The sequence below is a fragment of the Cynocephalus volans genome, chromosome 16 (genome assembly GCF_027409185.1).
Source record: "Cynocephalus volans isolate mCynVol1 chromosome 16, mCynVol1.pri, whole genome shotgun sequence".
Classification (NCBI taxonomy): Eukaryota; Metazoa; Chordata; class Mammalia; order Dermoptera; family Cynocephalidae; genus Cynocephalus; species Cynocephalus volans.
In genome coordinates this window covers 68,150,403-68,167,505 of record NC_084475.1, presented here as the reverse complement: position 1 = coordinate 68,167,505, position 17,103 = coordinate 68,150,403, and positions in this window count along the sequence as shown.

Genomic DNA, 17,103 nt, shown 5'->3' with positions numbered 1-17,103 from the left:
TCCTTTGTTTTTTCGTATTTACCTATGAAAGCTTCTCATTTATTTTCCTTCTATGCTCATTCTCTTCTGGCCTCTCATCACATGTTAAATTCCTCCATGTCCTCTTTTCATCTCACTTTAAACGTAATTCCCAGGCCCTCTCATCCACAATATAGGCATTACCTCTCATCTACGTCACAATGACTTCGCCCAACTCCTTTCACAAATATAGACAGATAGAAAGACAGATCTCCGACTCAGACCACAGCTCTGTGTTCCTGATATGCCTACCCAACTGCGGACAGTGCTCAATATCTTCATTCAGGAGTTTCAAAGGAAACTCAAACTCAACATGCTCAAAACTGATCTCATAATCTTTCCCTAAAAAATATTTTCCTGTTATTTCTGACGTTCTCATCTTTAATGTTCAAAGTTAATTCATCATTATCTATTGATAAAAGTATATCCTAAATAATTCTTAAGTCTTTATAGTTCTTGTCATTGCCACCATTACCACCATGTAGTCAATAATACTTGATCTCTCACAGTAACTATTGCAATAGCCCACTTAACTGAATTTCCACATTTCTCAGCCCCAACCATCATACATACTGCAGCCAGACTGATATAAAAATGCAAATATGATTAAGACATTCACCAGGTGAAAACATTTAACACCTTTTCACCTCTCTGAAGAGTATGATGAAAATCCTTAACATGGCTGCAAGAACTCAGATGGTCTAGTCTCTGCACAACTTTCTAGCCTTACTAAAGATCTTTCAGTCACACTGACTTTCTCTCAGTTTCTCACATGTACCGTTTTCTTTCCTGTTATTTTGTATGCATTGTTCACTGTCAAAAATTATCTTTTCTATGTCTCAATCTATTATCAAATATTTATAATAGCTAGATTGATTTGGAGCTATGCTTGGAATACCAGTATCTAGTGGCTCCATTTTTATAAACAGAAGTGTTACTGCAGCATGTACGAAGTCTAGTTCACTCATTTATGCTTCAGTTTTCAACGTAAGATTCATTTCCTCAGGGAAACCATTGTTGATACTCCCCACTTTAGGATCAGTTCTTTCATTATGCACTCTCCTAAAACAGATTTCTTCCTTTTCAGCTTATAATTGCATATGTAAGTGTGATTATTTGATTAATGTCTGTCTACCTAACTAGGTTGAAGGCTCTATTAGAACAAGAGCCACATCTGGTTTTGTTCCCAAATTTATCCCTAGAGAGAGAGCACAGTCCCCTGTAATAAATTCACTCAATAGATATCTTTAAATGAACGATTAAATGAATTAAAGAATAAAACTTGAGACATAGTCCTGGAATAGGATTAAGGTAGAAATAAGAAAGGGGTTAAGTGAGAAAAAAACAAACCTAAGAATATAACTTGCTTTCATTAATATTGAAATCTGCTCCATTTGAATGAGAGTTAGAAATTAGGTCTCTAACTGGCACTTGCCATGCAGGTTGAAATTTTTAACTTTGTGTATTTTTTTTTAATACAGAAAGTCAATTTTATGTAATTCAATCCTATAAGATTTACTTATTCTTTAATTTATTAAGTGATCCTACTAATATTCATTAATTGCTGTATTCTAGGCTTTATGCTAAGCACCTTAGATAAGGGTAAACCAATCTTAGGCCCTGTCCTCATATTGCTGACTCTTACAGGAAGACAGACATGGACAGATGGACAACTGAAGTATGGTAATGGCCATATTTTGATTCAAAAGAAACAGAAAAGAAAGCATACATTGCACGTGGATAAAAGGGGGACGGGGAACAGCAGCTACAGTGCTGAATTTGAGCTAGTGGGAAAAATCGTGACATCCTAACAGAACTAGAAGTAGTAACTTAATGATTAGTTTGAAACTTCTTATTAAGCATTTAATTCCAAAGAAGGGTAATACTTTATGTTTAGAAATAAGTATCAAGGTCAGTGTGTCTGGGACTGTGGAAAAGGTGAATGAGTAGTTGGAAAGTTCTTGGTAGCTCACTTGGCTGATCAGGGCTTTACTTCCTTTCCTATTAAGTTTGGTTAAATAAGAGGTGATTGTTAAATTTTTGTAGAGGTAGAAAATGGTATAAGTCAAAGACAACTAAATCTCATCAACAGTGTTTCTGTACAAACTATATAATTTCAGACAGGGCGTTACAGGTCAACCAGTATCTAATCTAGTCATATCATATATGAAGAATTGTAAGCTCCATTGACAAACCCAAGATTACATAATTAGACAAATTCTAAAACTGAGATAAGAATCCAACTCTACCCCTTGTTTCACTTGTCATTTTAAAGACAACATTTGATTTAAATAACAAAAAAAAAGAATAAAAATAAATCACATTTATTGGACACCTATTACATGCTAGACACTGTGCAGAGTGCTATACATGTGTTCTATCAGTTAAACCTTTTGATTATGTGAGGTTAGTAACGTTATTGTGGTCATTTGACATCCTAGGAAACCAAGGTTTGAATATTAGGTAACTTGCTCAGATCAATCAACTAGTAAGAGCCGAGACTCAGTTATATGGAAAGCTATCACTCTTATCTAATTTCTGTACCAGCAAACCTATTCTGGCTTTATCTACATAATGTTTCAGGTAAATCCAACTCACATACATGCCATCTTTTCTTTTATCATTTACAGTATATGGTGCTTACAATTTCATGGGGTACTAGCTCTGTGTGTGCAATGAATCAGCCTTTGGAAACTGTATCCTGATCAATGTAGTGAAATGATCTTTCCTTGTCAAAACAAAAATGATAGGTACTGCCAGAATACAAGCAACCAGGTTTGATTATAGTCTTTACCTCTGTGATACACACTTTAGAGTCTACAGGATTCCTGTGAAATTATAGCTCTCCATGTTTCAGTGTTTCAGTCTAATATGTTTTTTATTTTTACATCGGCAGCATGCCCTATGTAAGACAGGTTTTATACTGATGTAGCTTTGCCCAGTGGGTCCCAGAGAGTTTCTCCACCTTTCATTTTATAAGTAACACATATAAGTCTTAAATCACAAATTAAGGTTGGGCAAGAAATGTGACTTTCATTTTTTCTTTGATGATAAGACAATTTGGGGGGGTGGTTAGAATTTTACTTAATCCAACGGGACTATATTCAATCTTAGTCAATCTAGGGGTGAATTTATTCATTCAGTTCGTAGCTTTATAATCAACTAAGTTTTTTCCTTTCCAAATTGTATCTAGGGTACATGTAAGATCTACTTTCCAGACGGCTTCTGGTAGCATCAAGGCATCAATGGAAGTAGAGTATAGTGGGATATTATAATTCTCAGTTAGCCATCCATCCTGATATTCTCCTAAATGACATTATCCCATCTCGATATCTGCACACTTCCATCTGCTGAGGAATCCATGGGCCTTGATATCTGCACACTTCCATCTGCTGAGGAATCCATGTTTTCAAATGGTCTCTGGGCATGTAAAAGGCAGCCATGTGTACTTCATCCTGATGATGATTCCTCTCTAGTTCCAGCCCTCTCTCTAACCACTTCCATATCACTCTTGGGGGGCACAGAAATAATTGGTTCTTCTTAAATATTCTTCTAGGCTACTCAAAGTTCTTGGTAGTTGTCTAAGGGATTTTGTATAGACATATCAAACAACAATTTTTATCCTATGGCCCTGTCGTGGGTTGAATTTTGTCTGCCACAAAAGACATAAATCCCAGACCTTGGTATCTGTGAATGTCATCTTATTCAGAAATAGGGTCTGTGTAGATGTAATCAAGTTAAGATGAGGTCATTAGAATGGGCCCTAATCCAATATGACTGATGTCTTATATGATGATGTAAAGACAGAGAAACACAGGGAGATAAAAGCCATGTGATGACAGAGGCAGATGGTGGAGTGATGCATCTACAAACCCAAGGAACACTAAGGATTCTCAGCCACCACCATGCACTAGGAAAAGGCAAAGAAGGGATTCTACACCGTTTCAGAGAGAGCATAGCCCTGATGACACTGTGATTTTGGACTTCTAGTCTCCACAACTGTAAGATAATAAATTTCTACTGTTTTAGGTCATCTAGTTTATGGTACTTCGTTACTGCAGCGCTAGGAAGCTATTATGGGGTCTCTGTGCTGTGCTGGCAGAAGGATGCTTACCAAGACTTTATAAATCCTAGGAATTCACCCAGGTTGAGGTGCAGAGGTTTCTTGTGTTCTTGAATCCTAAAACTCATTTAGGAGTTTCATTACACACCTGGGAATCAGTCTATGGAAGAAGTGATAAGAAAGACATTGTACAAGTCACTTTCTTGGGGAATATAACCGAGCTCAAGTTCTCTTCCCTTTGGTTCCATCCACATTTCAATTTTAAGTGTTTATTTAATATGAGTTCATGGAAAAAAACATTATCAGACTGATTATTTATTCTTCTATGTATATTTCTGTCATGATTCTGGTCTTCTTTTTCAAAGCCAAGTTTTCTACAACTTAAAAGCTTGCTTCCTCAATAATTGTCTCTATCATGCAATTCAAAAGCATATTTTGAAAACTCAAAGGCTGAGAGTTTATCTCTTCATTCTGTGTTTTTCTATTCAATCATTCCTCTTCCAAGGAGCATGCACTAAATTGTGGAAGACAAAGAGTAACGGAAATGACCAGAAAAAGAATTGCCTTGATTAATTTTGCAAAACATTATGTCATCATTCAGAAAATATTATGATATTATATCATCCTGTTTGGGGATTTGGTTTATTAACGGTGTGCATGGGTATACCAGTCTTCTCCCTCTGATGCTGTTATAACTGAGAATATCCGTTCAACTAGTACTCTATAAGTGGAGGAACTGTATGTACTAAGCTTAGTATGAGAATATTAAAGGAAACAAAAATGTTTCAGTTTCTTTCTTATAAAGAGAACTGAGAAAACTTAAAAGAAAGCCTGGGTTTAGGAGTGAAGTTTTAGATTGTGCTTTACATTGCACAAGGGTTTTTTGTGTATGCTGATTCTATTTAGGACTTTAAGTTGGTATTAGTCCTAGGATAAAGGATTACCTGATTCTTTTTACTTATTTATTTATATATTTAATTTTAATTTATCAATATACAATGTAGTTGATTTTCCTGTCTCTTTACCAGTTCCTCCTTTTCCTCCTTCCCTCTCCCCCATCCCCCCATCAACATCATATCTGTTTACTTGTCTTAACAAGTTCAAGGTATTGTTGTGATTGTTGTGTCTTCTTTCCCCACCCCCATTTACCTGATTCTTGATATGGACCCATTTCTATAAGGGCCATGGAAGAAAGACATGCATTTAAGAGAGAAATCAACACAAATGAGCATTATTACTTAAAGCTTTGACCTCAAACCACAAGTGGAATTCTAATGCGCTGGGCTGAACCATGTGGAAGAGTCTGTGTATATGACTTACATTCTTTGGCATTTGTGCCAGACTTTCTGTTGGCATCTTGGAACAATTCCATGTGTCTTCTGTGCTGTTTTCGGTACTGCAGAGTATGAAGCTGCAGATACCATATTTCAACCTTCTTGCTAGTTTAGCTTTTACCAAGGAGAAACATAGTTGGCTGGGCAGCCTGTCCTGAGCTTTTACTGTTTGGGTTGCCAAGGGAGCTTCAACTCTATCTTCCTTACTTATACCTGGAGAGAGGTTGTCTTTAAAACATATAAAGTGATATGTGATGGGGCTTTGATCTTAGTGTAAAGAGATATTACATTCATCCTTAACCTTCTCATTAATTTGTTGTTAACTTGGGTATGTCATGCACTCTTTCTGGGCCTTGGTGTCTTTTTCTGTAAAATGGAATGGTCAAGACAATAGACTTAGCATGTACCCGAATTATTCCTTAAATTCTTCCAAAGGTTCTGACATAGCAAAAAAAGTATACTTGGTAAAGACATCTTCCTATTTTAATAGGCAGACTCCAAACTTCACAGTGCTGAGATCCCGATTAGAAGCTATGACAATAATGGGCCTTAAATCTTGTGAATTCTTGAGAAGTGCCACTTGCTAATATTGAGGCCTGAACAGACTCCTGGTATTGATCAAAGAGGAGCACTCTCATTGCAAGAAGAGTTGGCAAGAAAAGGAGGGACTTCAAGTTCCCCATCGTCACTCCTCCATGTCAAGACTATGTATCCTCATGTAATCATCTCCACAGGGCTATAAAAGTGATCATTGTTATTTCTAGCTCACAGACAATAAAAGTAAAATGGATGTGACCTACCCAAGTTCTCCCCTCTGTGAGTTAGAGAACTGCACTTAAGTCTACATTTTCTAGTGCTAAATCCAACTTTCTGGCTACCATTCCCCAGCCAACTTGCCTATTTACTGGCATCACTACATGCATCAAAAAAAAAAAATTAAAAAAAAATAAATAAATAAATAAATAAATAAATAAAAAAGGCACTCACTACTCATTAACTTCTGGGTCTATTCTTAAGTATTACTGATTTGATGATACACTTAAACTGCCTCACCTCTCAGACACTGTGTTCCTTTATTCACAAAATAGGGATAATTACTGCTGGCTCCCAGACACTTCACAAGAATAGTTTTGGGTTTAATTAGAAAATGCAGAATAGTTTTAGAAACCTCACTGCATGCTTGGTTATTAATGGGCTGAACTATTTTCAGACCATTAGGAAAACAGTCTTTTTCTATTTCCATTCAAATCTTCAATCATATCTTTGATTATATACCTCACACCACTCCCTTTCAGGAGCCCTATTTAGACTCTCCTCTTTCCCTTATCGAAACTTACTCTTTGGAAGAGCAGTGGACTCAATTATTTCTATCTTTATTTGAATTTCTCAGCAAGCTAGATCTTCCAGGATGGTCTCTACTTCATGTAAAGCTATGACTGTTGAATTGACCCACTAAAGGAAATTTAGATGTTAGTGAGAAAACATTTGGAGAAGTCAAATGGTCTTCTTTATGCCCTTGAAATTAAGGCATGTTTCTACAAATAGCCATCCGTAGTTCATTTTCTCCCCATTTATCAGATCAAAAAGGGAAGATAATAATAGTTAATAAACAAACACAAAGATTTTATATTCATGCTTCACCCCATTTAATTTTCAAATCCTAAAAAGATAGTAGAGTATGGTTCTTATGAATAATTTTATTTGATTCATGTTAACTTTATTTTCCTATAGGTCCACAGCAAGGACTGTAATTAGTCACTTCTAAAATCTACAAGAACACCTGACACTTTTTATTATCCTGCACATTTTACCCCACTTCTTATGGTAACAGACCCTGCCCCTACTTGCTCCTGGAAATGTGTAGCTCAGGTTGAGCCAATTAAAAGATCACTATTCTGACTTTTGTGATTGGTTCAGAGAATAAACATGTGATCAAACTAGGCCAATCAGAATACTATCCTGAATTATTTATTTTTCAATGCTGAAACTAGGAAAGAGGAATTCTTATTTCTTTTCTGGTTGAGTAGTTATAAGAATATGACTCCAGATCTGCCAGTAGCAATGTTCAGTACAATGTTGAGAAGCCTGAAGATAAATCACTGCTAGAGGGAAGTGTGTGTGTGTGTGTGTGTGTGTGTGTGTGTGTGTGTGTGTGTGTGTGTGTGTGTGTGTGTGTGTGTGTATGGAGAGAGAGAGACAGAGAGAGAGAGAGAGAGAGATTAAAGCCATGGGTCTTGGTTATTTAGTTCCTATTGATTTTCCTTTAGCAGGCCGCTACAATGTCATCCCAATAAATATCCAGCATGCCCCCCCTTTCCAATAAATATCCAGTGCACCCCGCCAATTTAGGTAATTTAAACTGATTATCTGTCATTTGCAACCAAGATTGATGAGCTTAACACCATAGCATAACATTGTAGAATAAAGTAATGCTGTAAATTACAACCAAGGAGCAGATAAGAAAGTGAAAAAATGAAGTTTCCAATGGGAAAAACCCAGGATCTACTGAACAAAGTTATGTATGTAATACAAATTTATTTATTGTAATTTTGTTTTTATATATATTTAGATGCTTGAAAATACAAGATATTAAGAGAATCATGGCAAAGAAAGAATAAACATCTCTTAAAAAATTAGTTCTGTCCAGGTACTTTTCAATATCATCTAGTTTTATCTTTAAACTAACCTTCTGGAAAAGTTATTGTTGTTACCATTTACAGTTAAAACATCTGAAACTTAAAGAGAATTAAGTGTTTTGTCCAAGATCACACAGCTTGGAAGTGCTGTGGTAGAGCAAGGACTAGATTGCAGATATATGTGATGAACCCAAGGTTTGTCCAACACACCATACAATTTCCATGGAATTAACGGGAGAGGAGATCAATAATGGCCCTAAGTGAAATTATTCTGAATGCAATCCTGGCCAGAATTGTGAAACTGGAGAATGTTAAACCTAGAACGATTTAAAACTATCTAGCCTTGTCCTCTTCTGTCATAGGTCAAGAAACACATAATCAGAAAGACTGGTGAACTTACCTGAGATCCAACAAACCTTTATGTGGGGTGGGTTCATGCATGGATGGCCTCTCAAGCTCCTTGCCAATGTGGTGAGTGTCTGTATGCTGATTTCACAGCATGCAAATACCTTATATCTTTCACATACAGCAATGCCAGTGAAACTGCAAGAAGGGATACTTTAAAAATGAGCCTTTTAAATTTCATCCTTTGGTATTTGTATGAGCAGAATGCAAATTGTGTCAACTCCATTATCTTCTCTGCAAAATGTTCCTTTCTCAGGGCCAAATCAGGGGTAGGAAATATGGAACTGTGCCCTGAGTACCTCAAGGGCAGCTGGCCACTTCTATTTCTAGGTCCCAAACACCTGCATTTTTCAAAAGCTGGTGCCATTTCAGAAGAGACGTTTGTAAGTCATCAATATACTGCTTACTTACTGTGGATTTGAGAACCTTGAAATGTCAAATTTTAGCTTGAGGCCAAGTTGAATTTGTGAGCCCTCATACTGATGGGTGATGAGATCATTTACATTGGATTATACCTCTAGTGTGTGAGCAATTCAGTAAATGATGAATACAGTGGGAATTACTGCAGTACATCTGCTGGACATTTTTATAAAATAGCTCTCTCATCTCACCTCCTAGGTGTGCAATCTTCAATCAGGAAACATTTTTGAAGCAGGAAATCAGTTCTCTAGGGCTGTATCATCTGCTCCTATCTCTTTTGCAGATTGCAATTTTGTCCACTGCCACATCGCAAAGTAGACAACCATAGGACAATGATTCATGGCCAGAAAATAATGCACTCTGAAAAATGCCAGCAAAGTTACGGCAGACTATTTGCTGACTATTGTTAGGAAATTATGATTAACATTTGCAAAAGAAAAAAAGAGGGAGAGAAAAGCTGATGCACATACACACACACGTCCAATATTTACATAAAGAAATCAGGCACTGAGCTACAATTCAGTCAACTATAACATGAACATGCCCCTGGTCCTCACTAAGCCTTCAAACCAGCTGTGATGATAGGCAATTTTAATAAGCAATTCTAACGTCATAAGTACTCCAAAAAGTTAAAGACTGTTAAAGAAATAAGTAGTAAAATAATTTAACTTAGTCAAGACAACCTTGCAACTTGCCCTTGAAGAAGCTACATTTAAGCTACTCCTTAAATCAGTCAGGTGGATATTGGGGATGGTAGGACTGAATGCTTTTAAAAAGAAATGCACATGTGTAGGATTAGAGTTGAAATAAAATCAGGGCAGCAAGGACAATCTAAACAGGATAGAAAAATGGGAACATTCATTCAGACAACAATCATATGTCCTTACCTTTGATTGCTGTGTACTGTGAATTATTTGGGGCAGCTTCTATTGGTTATTAACTCATTAATATCTTCATGCTTTCAATAATTCTGTATTGAGTGCTTCATATGTTTCTAGTGCTATGATAGTCACTGATAAGCCTAAAGCTGGATTTTATCTAAATTCTGGATACTTTAAAGTCAACCATTGTGTCAACTAGGATTTGTGTTTTGATGCTACTAACAAAGGTGTGATTACAGTGGCTTAAACACAAGGTTTACTGTCTCTGGTAGCAGTCTATATGTAAAATGATGTGGAGAAATATAAGTCCTTTGTATTTTTCAGTACTCTTGTGAAAAGCCCTTGCCTCCTGAGTCACAGACATTTATACGAAAGCATATGCAATGCTTTCACTTTCCCTAGGAATATTTTATCTTTCCCTTATGAAAATTAAATCAGTAGCATTTGTCTACCTGACTGCTCTGATCTGAGAGAGCCAAATGGTTCTAGTCTGGACTAGGCTCCTAAGTTAAGAGCCAATATGCCAGGAAGACCGAACAATATCTCTCCATGTATTTCCGTTTTCAAAGAGGTGAAACCCAGACCTTGGGGAGATCTTTATGTCTCAGAAGTTGTAAGAGATACTCAGTGGTATGAATGACTGTCATACCTCCCTCTACACGGTTCTTCCTGCTTCACCTGCAAACTTCCATATTTTCAAGTATTTGATACTTGAAAAGGTTATTTTCCACAGGATTATCTATGAGCAGACTCTGCATGCATGTAATTCAATATGTTAATACAGATTGAAGTAAATAAAAAATACAGAAGTTGGTAGATATTCCTGCTTTTTCACTGTTTCCAGAAAAGTTATTATTCCTAATGTAGTTTAGGATCACTTGTTATTAAAATGCTGGAAAAAACATTAAGACATTTCAACATCTTTGAAGAATGTGTTTGACCAGGTTGTAGATAAAAGTCAGAAAGTTCTGCTTAACAGTTTTTTTAAAAACTGTATTTATTAATTATTTAGTTCAATGAGTATTTTATTTGGGACCTATGTTTTATTGTTTTAGACATCTACTTTATGCCAAATAACCTGTAACGATCGTCAGTGAAGGCAGTGGCAGATGCTCATGAATTCTTTGTCCTTCAGACAGGTAAAGTTACTTATTGACTTAGGTATCAACCATCTCTAAAATGAATTGTCTTACTAAGTTATGTATAAAATCTCAAGTAGGGAGTTTTTCTTTACAATATGCATCCATAAGCCATGTACCCTTAATATCGTACTGATGTTTCTACTTCAGCATTTGAATTAGGATCTTGGTAAACCGTTCAAGTAATAACTATGCTAGGTCTTTAAAAGTGAAAGTATAGCAACCTGGATTGGTTGTGGGTAACACAGATTATTATTAAAATTCATTCTTCCTTCCTTCTATTAATATCAGTACTATTAACCTGAATACAAGCTCAATATTAAGTGTATAGAAAGAAAAACATAATGAGACTAACTTAATTTCAGATCGCAGTTCTACCACTTTCAGGCTATACAATATCGGGGGTGGTAGAATTGAATGTTTTTAAAGAAAAATGCACATGTGTAAGATTAGATGTTTCTGATCTTTTGTTCTGAGAGAGAAAGAGAGAGAGGATGTCTTTCTTATGGGGGTGTTATTAAGAATTAATTTAGTGTGGAACTTTTTAAGAATTAAAAATAATATGCAAAAAAGCCTATTAGATTGCTGAGCACATAGTAGGCCCTCAGTAAATGGTAGTACATACTCCAACACATTCTAATTCTCTTTTCTTTCTTTCATTCTACTCTTTTTCTTACTTTAAAAAAATTCTACAAATGTAGTTTTATCACATCCTTCCTCTTTTAATGGAGTTATAAGTGTGTAATGCCAAAATCTAAGCCAAAAGGGCATTTGTAAGGACAGAAAACAATTTGTAAATTAGAGGAACTTGGTGAAACAATGCCAAATTATTAAATGAAACCTCCTCCATTTTTGTCCATGTGTAGTCAAATAACAGCAATTCTCAGTTCTTTCGTCCATTTCCTTACTCTAACTCCACCCCCTCCCACTTTCCTTTTTTCTTTCCTTCATTTTTCTTAGTTGCAACAACTATTTCTTTCAAACTCCTTTATTGATGTTGAAGATATTAACAAAGGAAGCTGTAAAAGTTGGGTAGTTTGCATGTATTTGATTGAAAATCTTTGCACTGTCTGCCAAGGCTGAACGATCCTAACTGATCTTAACCTGGAAATCAAATTGCCTCCCATGCCTCCTGATTGTGCAGAAGTGTTGTCTTTGGCATGGTTTGTGGTCTCGTTGAAATCTTTAGAACCAAATAAAAGTCACTTGAGGCAGACAATTATCTTTGTCTCTTTCAGACCCTATCTTGTGTCATTGCTTAAGACTACACAGTCTGAAGTTTAGTAAGATATCTTCATGGCAAAAATAATATGATTTGAGTTCTCTTGGAAAAATGACTGGAAAACAAATTAAGGATTTGGCTGTATTCTTAACTTGCCCTGCCCTATGCTGCCTTGTGACTTCAGCAAAGGCATTTAACTTTCTGTCTTCACCTTTCCTCATCAGTAGAGAGTGAATAACAGTCTCCCAGGGTTGTTAAAAGGAATGCATCACCTTATTTTTGATAAGTGTTTTAAAGGCTTAATAAAAGCAAGACAAGAGAATTGAGTTGACTGACTTTTACAGTTGCTCTGGGATAAAAGTTCATTACTCCCAGTGATACATTTGAGCTACTAGGATACATATTTCAAAGGATTCTCTTTCTGAAGAGTCTAAACCTTTAAAATTAGGCAACTTTCATACATATTCTTTAAGTGCAAGAGCATTTTTAATAATGATTAATAATTCTACCTCCTTTTTCTGCAAAAATTTGAATTTGTTAATGAAGATATGCATCATAATTTCTGTTTTGTGGGCAGACTTGTTCTTAGATCAAAACAAACCCCCTTTGTTCTCAGTTCTGCTTTCCTTGCCATAGGGGCTCATGTTCAGATAGAAATATCTTGGAAAAATTGGATGAAATATCTTTCTTAATTTGTCTTTATGGGCAAAGGGAAGGTGGAGAGTTAAACAAAAACATAGACTATGTTGCCAAAGTATGTTTTTATTAAAACAATAAGATGGTAAAGTTTGCCTCACTGCATTAGATAATTTTTTTTATTGATTGTGTTCAGTTAGTAATTTCTCAAATCTTTTGTCTATTACACAACAAGCTTTTTCATTTAAACAGCATAAAATAATTTGAAGGTCTTTACACTAGTGGTGGGGAAGAGGTTAGAGATAAAATGATCAAATTTTAATTACGTGTGTATACATACACATATATATTTACATATGTACATAAATATGTATATATGTGATGACTTTAACCTTCAAGCCTCTTCTTTTCACTCATATGCACTTCTTCACTTTTTAAACTGAACTAAATTCATTGAAGTGTTTTGCAAGATAATAATGATATAATTTGACAAGCCAAGGGCTTCCATTTGATGCCTCGGGCTTACTGAGTAAATGGGAAAGGGTCCCCTAAAGCCATTAACTTTGTCTCCGTCCTTGGGGCCTTTTGAAGATCTTTCTTAGCAACACTGAAAAGAAGAAATTCACTTGCCATTTTTAAGGCTCTTGGGGCTAACAGTCTCTTTAAGAAGGTGCCTCTAAGTAACAACTCTCCCATCATAATATTACAATCACGCATTAGAGAGTGATTTCTCTAATGATGTATTACTCAAAATGCAGTACTAGCCAGGATATCAGCAAGGGAGATCATAAAATTTTATTTAACCTTTTGTTAATTTAAAGGTTCCAACACTCTCTAATTTATTTATTATGTAAGGGAATGGGGGAAATGACAATAACCTCTAAGGCTATGAGAACTTCATGCTATTTTATTCACTGTGTTCAGAAAATATACACCACCCATTGGACAAAGAAAAGATTTAAAAACTCTGATTAAAAAGGTTTGCAAGACTCACAAGAGCAAAAGTAGTGAGTAGAGACTAATGTAGAAAATATCTGAGATGCAAAACAAGCCTACTGATTTGCAGACAAGAGAAGGAAAACTCAACAAATACTATTTCTAGTCTTTTTAATGAAATAATTTTAGAATAATATAATGGTTTTTCATCTATATGCCAAGAAAAAACAATGATTTCTTAATTTCAGAATGATTTCCTAAGTGATAACTTACCGATCACCCATGGACTCCATCCTGGGTCTATCAAGGGATGATGAACACCCGGTCCAAGTCTGCATTCATTCCATCCACACGCCTCTGATGAGTGAAGGGATTACATCATAACACCCCTGTTATGGTGGTTTATGTGTATGTGACAATCCATGCTAAGCTTCTGACACAATGCCTGGCACGTAATAATTCTTCAATAAATTTTAGCTATTATTTTTTAATTGCCATTTAGTGTTAAGTGAAATTATGAATGACATTTTACAATAATATCACATTTATTAGACTAAACACCACCTTTAAACTTCAGTTCAGACTTTAATTCAAAGACAGTAAGTTGCTTCTGATTAATAAGTGTTCTTTTACAGTATTTATCCATAAAATTTAAATGGAGGCTTATGACACTCAATTATTGCAAAAACTCAATATTAAAATGTTATTCATACCTAAATTACTGACAGGAATGTTTTTTTATCTGAATTATCAGACCAATTATCTTGATTTCTCCACTCAACTCTGCAAGCATGTACATTCTCTATGTCCTCTGTAAGGTGCAACTGGGTTTCTTCAGCTTGAAGTGTGACCCAGTTAGCTGCACACCAGCACATACAGCCTGTTCAGAGATGATATCTTTGGAGTCCACTGTCCATTTCTAAAATTGTTCTAATCCTTTAGGAGATGTGACAATTAATGATTGCAAAGACAGATTCAATTATTTAAATCTGATTAGGAAAATTTTCTCTGCACCACAGAAATGTGTACTCCGTGTTAGCATTTGTGTGTTCATCTGCAAACTCTTGTTTTGTAACTTTTAGAGTTCAAAATTTTATTACTTTTAAAGAAATACCTTCTTTTCACCCAAGTAACAATATTTATTTATGTGTTTTCTAAGTGATAGTTCAAGTGGAAGTGAATTGGCCATTTAAGCCAATGTGAGCAGTGAGTCAGAGTTTGAAAGCGTGGTGTATTACAGTGTAGACTAGAGGAGGAAGGAACATAATAAAAAAAACCTTCTCAGTATAAATTTAAATGTTCATGATTTGCTCATTAGGACAATTTAAAAATTGTGTCTCTGAGCATTAGGTTCTTAATATGCAGAACAAAAGAGAGACGTACTGAAAAACAACAGGTATAGTGTCATGGAATTTGCTTAAAATATCCCAAAGCTAAAGCTTAGTGTTTTCATTGTGCATGTATGATGGAGTGAAGCTTAGTTCAGAGACTAAGATATAAAAAATCAATTACTCTTTGAGAGTTAATCGTTAAAAGTCATCAGAATGTCACACAGAAGTGGCATGCAAGTTAAATAATAATGCATAAAGAGGCTCTGGTAGGAATCTGATTTACTGTATTAACATGTATAACTATAGAACCAGTTAGAAGGGGCTAGTCAACTATGGGAGAAGGTGACTAAGAGAGTAAAGACAAACCTTAGTAATGTCCATGCAACTGTCATGTGAGGGATTTAAAATATTCCAGGTGCATTAGGAAAGCCATTTTTAATATGGGGTAGATGTATTTAGTTAACTCAGGTTAATACCAATGATCCTGGTATGGTGCACAAATCTCAGTAGAAAGAAGCTAGAAGTAAATGATGGGATGTCAAAGGATTACCCAAGGATTCAAATGCAACTGGCTGTATTTACTTACCCATGTCAAAGGAAGCCCTCTGCTAAAAGAAGACCCACAATTCTATGGGGCAGGTGGGTGTCTCTGAAGAACCTACAAAGGTGACAAAGAGAGAAAGAAGAGTCAGTTTTAAACACTTGACAATCTCAGAGACACCAATGCTTGATCGTAAGGAACATCCAATAAAAAATTTCCTGCTCTTCTCTGCATGTTTCTCTCTGCCTTGCTTCAACCCTAGAGATAAAAAGCAAAACAAAACTGTGTTTAGAAAGCTGGAAAATAACAGATAAAGGGAAAAACAAACCATTTTTCTCACTACAGGGCTTCCTACACACAGCACAAAGAAGAAATCTGGGGTTTTGATTATTACCTGAGACTGAGCATTTCTATTACAGAAGTTAGAGTAACCTAAAAGAACTATAGAATTTTTTTATCATCTTAGAATGACCAAGGAAGTCAGGTTGCTAGTTGGATTTTTTTTTTTTTTCAGGGCCAGAGAAAGAAAACTCTATAAATATATTTAAAAAGACACTAGAAGGCAAAAAAAAAAAAAAAAAAAAAAAAAAACGTCAGTTTCTAATGTGATGGAGAGTTATTATTGCATATATAAGGTGATGGAGAGTTATTAAAATAAGACACAGTAATGAATGGAGATAGAAACCTTATTTATAAGCCTCATGGAGAACTGAAATAACACTTTAGATTATATAACAGCTTTACTGGGTAACTGACAGTTTCAGTAGTCTGCTGTTATCATGATTCAAGTTCAAGTTCCCTTTGTCTAGGTCTCTGTCTATAATTGGTAGTACTGTTGTTGCTACTGACCCCTTCTTTGTACTCTCCTTATGCTTACCCGTAGATCACCTCTGTTTATTCATAGTTTTGACTTCCTTCCTTCTTTCTGTGTGTTTCTTGAACTCTTTTAAACTTTCTGCCTACGTCGCACTCTTTTTTCTCTTGTGCTAACTCCGTAAGAGATACCCGAATGCCCTTGTTTATGAGCACAGAGCATTCTTTCTGAGCAGAGTTCATGTGATAGAGGATTTCCTAGACTACTTTCAATCTACTGAAGTACACTATCCAAAATGGCAGCCACTAACACATGTGGCCACCGGGCAGCTGAAATTACTGCTAGTCTGAATTGAGATGTACTGTGAGTATAAAATATACACAGAATTTTGAAGACTGAGAATGAAAAAAAAAGAATGTAAAATATCTCACTAATAAATTTTATATTGACTACATAGAAGCATATATTTGGTTATATAAAATATCTTGAAATACTATTTTGAAACAAAATTTATCATTAAAATTAATTTCACTTGTTTCTTTTTACTTTGTTTAATGTGGCTGCTAGAAAATTTAAAATTGCATATATGGCTCTGATTTGTGGCTTACATTTCTGTGGTATAGTGATGTCCTCCTCCTTAGTCCTAGATCAGTCTGTAGTCACTAGAGTGCAGATCTCATATGGTACAAATAAGGCAAATTTTGTTTACGGCCAAAAGATGGAGTAA